The sequence below is a fragment of the Bidens hawaiensis genome, unplaced genomic scaffold (genome assembly GCF_021521415.1).
Source record: "Bidens hawaiensis isolate Kalapana, Puna unplaced genomic scaffold, B.hawaiensis_p1.1 tig00001206_1, whole genome shotgun sequence".
Classification (NCBI taxonomy): domain Eukaryota; kingdom Viridiplantae; phylum Streptophyta; class Magnoliopsida; order Asterales; family Asteraceae; genus Bidens; species Bidens hawaiensis.
The window spans coordinates 1124063-1130822 of NW_027491069.1; the positions used below are offsets into that span (position 1 = coordinate 1124063).

The 6760-nt window shown below is 32.9% G+C and overlaps 1 pseudogene; it reads left to right on the plus strand.

Moving 5' to 3' along the window:
- Nucleotides 1–2458: 2458 nt before the first annotated feature.
- LOC143564504 (polygalacturonase-like) lies at nt 2459–5760 on the plus strand (annotated as a pseudogene).
- Nucleotides 5761–6760: the final 1000 nt, after the last annotated feature.

A 6760-nucleotide genomic window follows, 5' to 3' on the forward strand; every position in this document is an offset into this window, starting at 1 on the left:
TCGAAGGTGGTAGATCGTTTTCTTACATGAATAATTGTATGACGATATTAACGAGTGCTGATACTTTCATAATAATATAAAGTTATTCAAGTTATTCAGGACTTGAAGTCGTAAGGTTTTATGCCTTTGATATTGGAAACAAGAAAAAAAATACGTAAAGTGGAAAAGTTATCTAAGTGTCGTCAATTTTAACACAAGAATAAATAAAGTGGTCACGAAAGGCAATTTTCGGTTTCGTTAAGTTCACATGATGGACATGTTCATTGTGGCTTCAATCCAAAGCAATGTGAAAAATACATGTCATGATGCATTTAACAAATCTCATGCAAAGTTATAAAAAAATACAATAAAAAGTAATTAATATGAAACAAATAATTGATTTTTTTTTCAATGGTTATAGTCTTATAGAATCAATGAGCTAAGTTACGTTGAAGTTGAAGATGTAACACGTTAACTACATATATCCTTGACACTCCCAATCTTACTACACAAGAATTACATACGCTTTCATAGTTTTGTCTACGGATAACATACACCAAACTAATGTCAAGCTCCAGACTTACATTAATCCGGTACCTCGACATCTAAACGATCGTACCCTCTTTGCATTGACTCTAGAAAAAGGACTTATATAAATTAGAACACCAATCTAATGCCAGATTCTTCTTAAAGGCACAAGCACCCAAACAAACAGCAACAACCGGCTATTTAGTGTTGCGAGCACATTGTTGCCCAGTGCTATACCTTGTACCACCAGAACCTTGTAAACCACATTATGTGGTGCGGCCCAAATGATCCATGAACATAAACTCGAACAATAACTCTATAATAGTTACCATGGACTGTTTGCCCATCTGAATTGTCTGGCATGTCATGTAGCAAAAATATTCCAAACAACCACCATGCCAAAATCTAATTGTTTTTATCAGTTTGGTTGTGGTAGTGATCTAGCAAACCTGTTTAGCTTAAAACTAATAAAAGCCAGTTGTACTGGACCGTAAACGTTTATATAGATAAATATAATGAAAGAGGCAATCTAACCCACCCATAGTATATAGGAATAATTTTTCATCAGCCAGATATTCATCATCATAATACTATGAATTTTTACGTATGTTAATTTTATGACGTACGTCAGTTGAAAAGTTCAAAACCGCACGTTCTTTATATTATGGTTGTTCAAGCAACTATTAATATTTTAAATGTTTCTTTTTAGTTCAACTGTAATAATTAAGATAATAATATCTATCATGTATACGCAAATGGACTTTAGTCGTATAAAAGTTACAAGTCATATTTCGTTATGAATATATAATATGTATGTTGTATTCAAATTAAAAGGAATTTGTTTTGGTACTAATTTTTGAGAACTGAGGTCAAAGGTTCAATTCTGCGGAATGTAACATTTAGTCGTTTAAAAAAAAGACCAATATGTCAGAAAACAAGAAGTGAAATACAAGTGACCTATTTTTTTAATAACTATTGAAAAACAACTAAAAATATAGTTTTTTCTATATATATATATTTTCAAATATTATAGTTTTTTACTTATATTAATATATTTATAAATTACCATTCTGTTTTTTTAATGACAAAAACTCTTAATTCTGTAAAGATCGCAAAATTCTCCTTTTAAGACTCGAACCTCTGACTTCACAAGTAGAAAACCCTTAAGAAAACCTCCTTGACCACCTTGGTGATTGCGGTTATAATTTTGTGTTCAGGTAATAGTTATCCTGTTCGACTATTTGTGTACTCTAAACATGTATGGGTGATGCATTTCCTCATCAATTATTATTCTAGTTTCTTTGAATAAACCAAACAACTTTACCTTGTTATAACAATTAAAATAAATTAAACGAACATCACTTTAAACCTTTCGATTTTATCGGAAAAAGAATATTACATCGGAATTCCTTACGGTCATCGTTTCCCTAACATCTTGTGTTATAGGAAGGCGATTTCATTCAAAAATATACATGCCATCTTTTTAGTGGGTCCAAGTGATAGAGAACAAAGACGAAGCTTGGTGTATGGCCCAAGGGTCCATGTTCCCCCCCCCCCCAATTCCCCTTCTGTTTTTTTGCTAAGAAGAGTAAATTTACTTGTTTTGTCCGAAAATTTTTGAAAGTAGTGTAAATATATCCGTTTTCGCCCGATACCTTGAGCCCAGCCTGCCTCTCCCCCACCTAGTTTATAAAATTTTTTATACGTATGAAGTCTAGTCCCTCCATGTTTTCATCTAAAGTTCGTGACTACATAGGAATGTAAATAAACGTCATTACCACGTGGACAACATTACACGCGATGAGCACATATTCATTTGATGAGAGTTAAAAGTCAATGTTGATAGATATCTTATATATTTTTAGTATTGTCATTTGTCCTATAAAATTAACCCTCTCAAACACCCTTCATTCTATAAATTCAAAACTACACCCTTTGTATTTCACTAACAATGGCTTCACAAAAATACATTATCACATGCCTCACTTTTATAATCATCCTTGCCTTCTGTATCTCGTATTACCATTTTAGTTACCATGAAGATGTGACGCCTTCTGTTAATTCAAAAACATATATTAAAACAATAGATTACTATATACTTCAAGAGCCAATTTCAACAAAAACATTTGATGTCGATTCTTTCGGCTCTAAAGGTGATGGCAAAACTGACGATACAAACGTACGTACACTCCCTTGTTAGTTGTTGCGTGTTACATCAGATTTGATATGTATGCATCATTGTATATAATTTATATGTACATGGGCTGTTTTTAGGCATTCAAGAAGGCGTGGACGGAAGCTTGTTCGTCTACAACAACATCAGTTTTTAGTGTGCCTAAGAACAAGAAGTACCTTGTAACCCCAATTAGTTTTGAGGGTCCTTGTAAAGCTTCAATAACCATGCAGGTCCGGCTTCATCTTTTAGTTATTATAGCATTAACTCGCTAGTCGCTACACTAGCTAATAGTATGCATGAATGAGTCTACCGCGCACATAGTTGCTTTGGTGTATGTTGTATATGTTATATAAGAGTTACTCTAGGTTATGTCGGTGACTTTCATCAACCGCAGATCCGTGGCATGATATGATGAGTTTTATATTTGCAGATTTCAGGAACAATTCTGGCATCTAAACAAGTATCCAAGTATAAGAAAGATGCAAAGCATTGGCTTATAGTGGATGGAGTTAATAACCTATTGATGGAAGGAGGTGGAGTCATTGATGGCAATGGGGGCATTTGGTGGAGTAATTCGTGCAAAGTCAATAAGACGCATGTAAGTATTAATAATCATCCAAAATAACTATCACGTACTGAAAGTGAAAATATAATAATCAAAATACATAATAACACATTATGTAACTTTAAACATGTAATCAATCTATTATAATTGTTTTACATATTTATAATTTCCTATTTACATAAGTATACATTAATGTTTTAAATTTAATGAAGTATTTATGTTTTTTGTAAGGTAGTCGGTTAATTTGACAGCTGATGCAATTCTATAATAATTAGTTTTGACTTTCGATTACACAAATACAATTTCACATTATAACAAGTTTTTGTATTAACATGTTATAACCATGGGTCTAGCTGATGTATATTGATGCCACAAACACGCACAGCTAAGACCGTGCGTAATGGTGGTCAGGAAACGCGGCCAAAACAAGCGTCTAACCCCACCACCGTGCACAAGTTCATTGTGTACACAATAAACCCAACCAAAACGAACCAGAAACGCGGGGGGGGGGGGGGGGGTGGGGGGGTGTTTTGGGCTCGTTTTGGACTCACAAACAGCCCACTAAGTATGGCCTAAATGACCCCAAAACTTTTACATATCTCACGTCTTCTCATGCATTTTAGCATACTTCTTATTTTAACCCATTTTTAACTAACAATATTTTGAATTTGTGGTGATAAACAAATCCATACAGCGATGTTCGGATGCCCCTACGGTATGCTCTATATATCCATTTCATCATTTATAGTTCATCTTCTCTTAACTTTTCTTCAATAATAATAATATCTTATTGTTACAGTAAAACTATATATCATTGTTTTACATTTTTAATTACAAATTATAAAACTTAAAAACATGGTTTCTTGTGTCTTTATATAAAGCATTAATGATGTGTTTCCATCAATGGTAGGCTTTAACGTTCTACAATTGCAAATCTTTGATGCTTACTAACCTCACGATTCAAAATGTACAAAAGATCCATGTTTCTTTTGACCGTTGTGAAAACGTACAAGTTTCAAAGATTCAAGTGAACTCACCAGGAGATAGCCCCAACACGGATGGGATTCATGTAACACACACTCAGAATATTAGAATATCAAACTCTGTTATAAAATCAGGTTCTTGTACATTTTAATTGTTTTTTCTTTTTCCAATTCAATTAAATTAGCAAAGACTGATCTACTAGTTCAAGCTTTATTTGATCTTCTTTAACCAATGAAGGGGACGATTGCATTTCGATTGTGAGCGGGTCCAAAAATGTCCTAGCCACTGGTATAACATGCGGACCAGGTCATGGGATTAGGTATGTTGCATTTTCTTTTTCAAGTAGTCTAAACAAGCAAAAACATTTTCGTTATTTAAACGAACCACCCCCCCCCCACCCCCACGTTTATAATCATAACACGTTATCCAGGTTTGAGTTGACCTGTCAAATTCCTTTTATACAATTTTTCCTATGTTTAGAAAATGTCAAAACAATCGTTTCTCAATTTAGGATCAAGGTCCCAAACACTTATGCAAATAATTTCATTGATTTCTTTTATTTTACTTGTATGGCCCCTAATAATGATATATTGGTTGATGGTTGATTCAGTATTGGGAGTCTTGGTTCCAAAAACTCAGAAGCTCATGTTTCGGATATCATGATTGATGGGGCTAACCTTACCAGAACCTCAAATGGTGTTAGAATAAAGACTTGGCAGGTTATAACATAGGCGTCACATATATAACCAACCGCTTCCCATTTTGATCTATTTGTTTTCATGAAAGAATTTAATATATGATGTGGTAATTTGATTGTCGTTTATGCTACGCTGATTGTAGGGAGGTTCAGGAAACGCAAGCAATATTACATTTCAAAATATTGTCATGAAGAATGTCGCAAACCCGATCATTATAGATCAATATTACTGCGATCAAGCTAAGCCGTGTAAAGAGCAGGTTATTATTTTATAGAGCAATGAATTTTACAAATACATAGTAGTCCTATGTTTATCATCAAACTTACCATAAAGTAACATAATATGATGAAATGATATTTAATAAGAATTAAGAAAAAAAGTAGTTACCCTAACATGTCATAAGGCAACATGATAGACCGGGTTAGGGTATCTTGACCATCCGACCTGCCTAATTTTTTTTCCAATAAGGGTAACTAATTAATTATGTTCTTGTTTGTTGTTCTACAACTTGTTATTTCTTTTATATGCTTTGATTTAATAATAAAAAGATTCACAGGAGTCAGCTGTTGAAATAAAAGATGTAATGTACAAAAATATTACCGGAACTAGTGCGGATAAAGATGCTATAATATTTAAGGGTAGCAAAAGCCATCCATGTGAAGGTGTTGTGTTGAAAGAAATAAATCTTACTCGAGATGGCAGTGGTGATGCTATGGCTATATGCAACAATGTTGAGTTGAGTTATGTCGGAACCGTTGTTCCTCGATGCCCGGTAAATATTGCTCAATATCAGCTAATGCTTAGGGCTTATAGTTACTGATTATAAGTTATGTCTATTTACAACAAGGTTGTGATAGTTACCGATGATAACTGATGTGCATATCAATATATGTAAAAAAGGTTGTGATAGTTACAGAATTCTGTTAATTCGTTCGTTAGTCATGTAATTAGTTGAAACACCTCTGTAAATAAATGTATTTATGAGAACTTGTAGCTTTTAGCTTGAGAGGTGTTACATTAAGTTATTGTCACCATTATTTTGGGTTAGACTCTATTTAGAGAATTTATTTCAGCTAATTCATAGTTATATATAGGGCTGTCATTTTTATCCGCAACCCGAAACCCGACTTGAATACTATAATGAAACCCGAACCCGAATCTAACAAACCCGAGTACAACCTGAACTAATACAAGTCGAGTACCGAGTACATTTTAATGGGTTACAAGTATACTCAAAAACCCGTTTAACTAAGTCTTCTATTCAATTAATATATTTTATGCCTTAGCCTATTTAATGAATATGGGGGACTATCAAAATGATGGGTAGTGATACGTGAAAAAATGTAAAACAAAATAAGAAATCAAGTTAATTTTTAAATATCATGTGGTTTATGAAAAATTTTCATATTACATCATGCGAGTTTTATTATATAGTATGTTTTAGAAAAAAGATATATAAATATATATTGCTCAATTTACCTTACACATAGAAAAGGAAATACGTGTTATCCTACAACTATACGTTCTTTAAAGAGAAAAACATTTCATCATTGATTAGTGTGAAAGTGACTCACATTTGATTAGTGTTAGCATAAGTTGTTAAAGAATTGAGTATTTTTTTTATGCGGTTTGTTATTTGCTTAAGTTAAAATTTAAAGATGATATATTTGTTTGAATTTTAGCGCGCGCACACACACACACACACACACATATATATATATGTGCTAAGTATAAAATGAAAACCCACTTGAGTTGTGAAAACTCTAGAAACCTATTCTCAACCACATGTTATTAATTAATGTTTAAATCTTGTGGTCCATAATTAAAGTG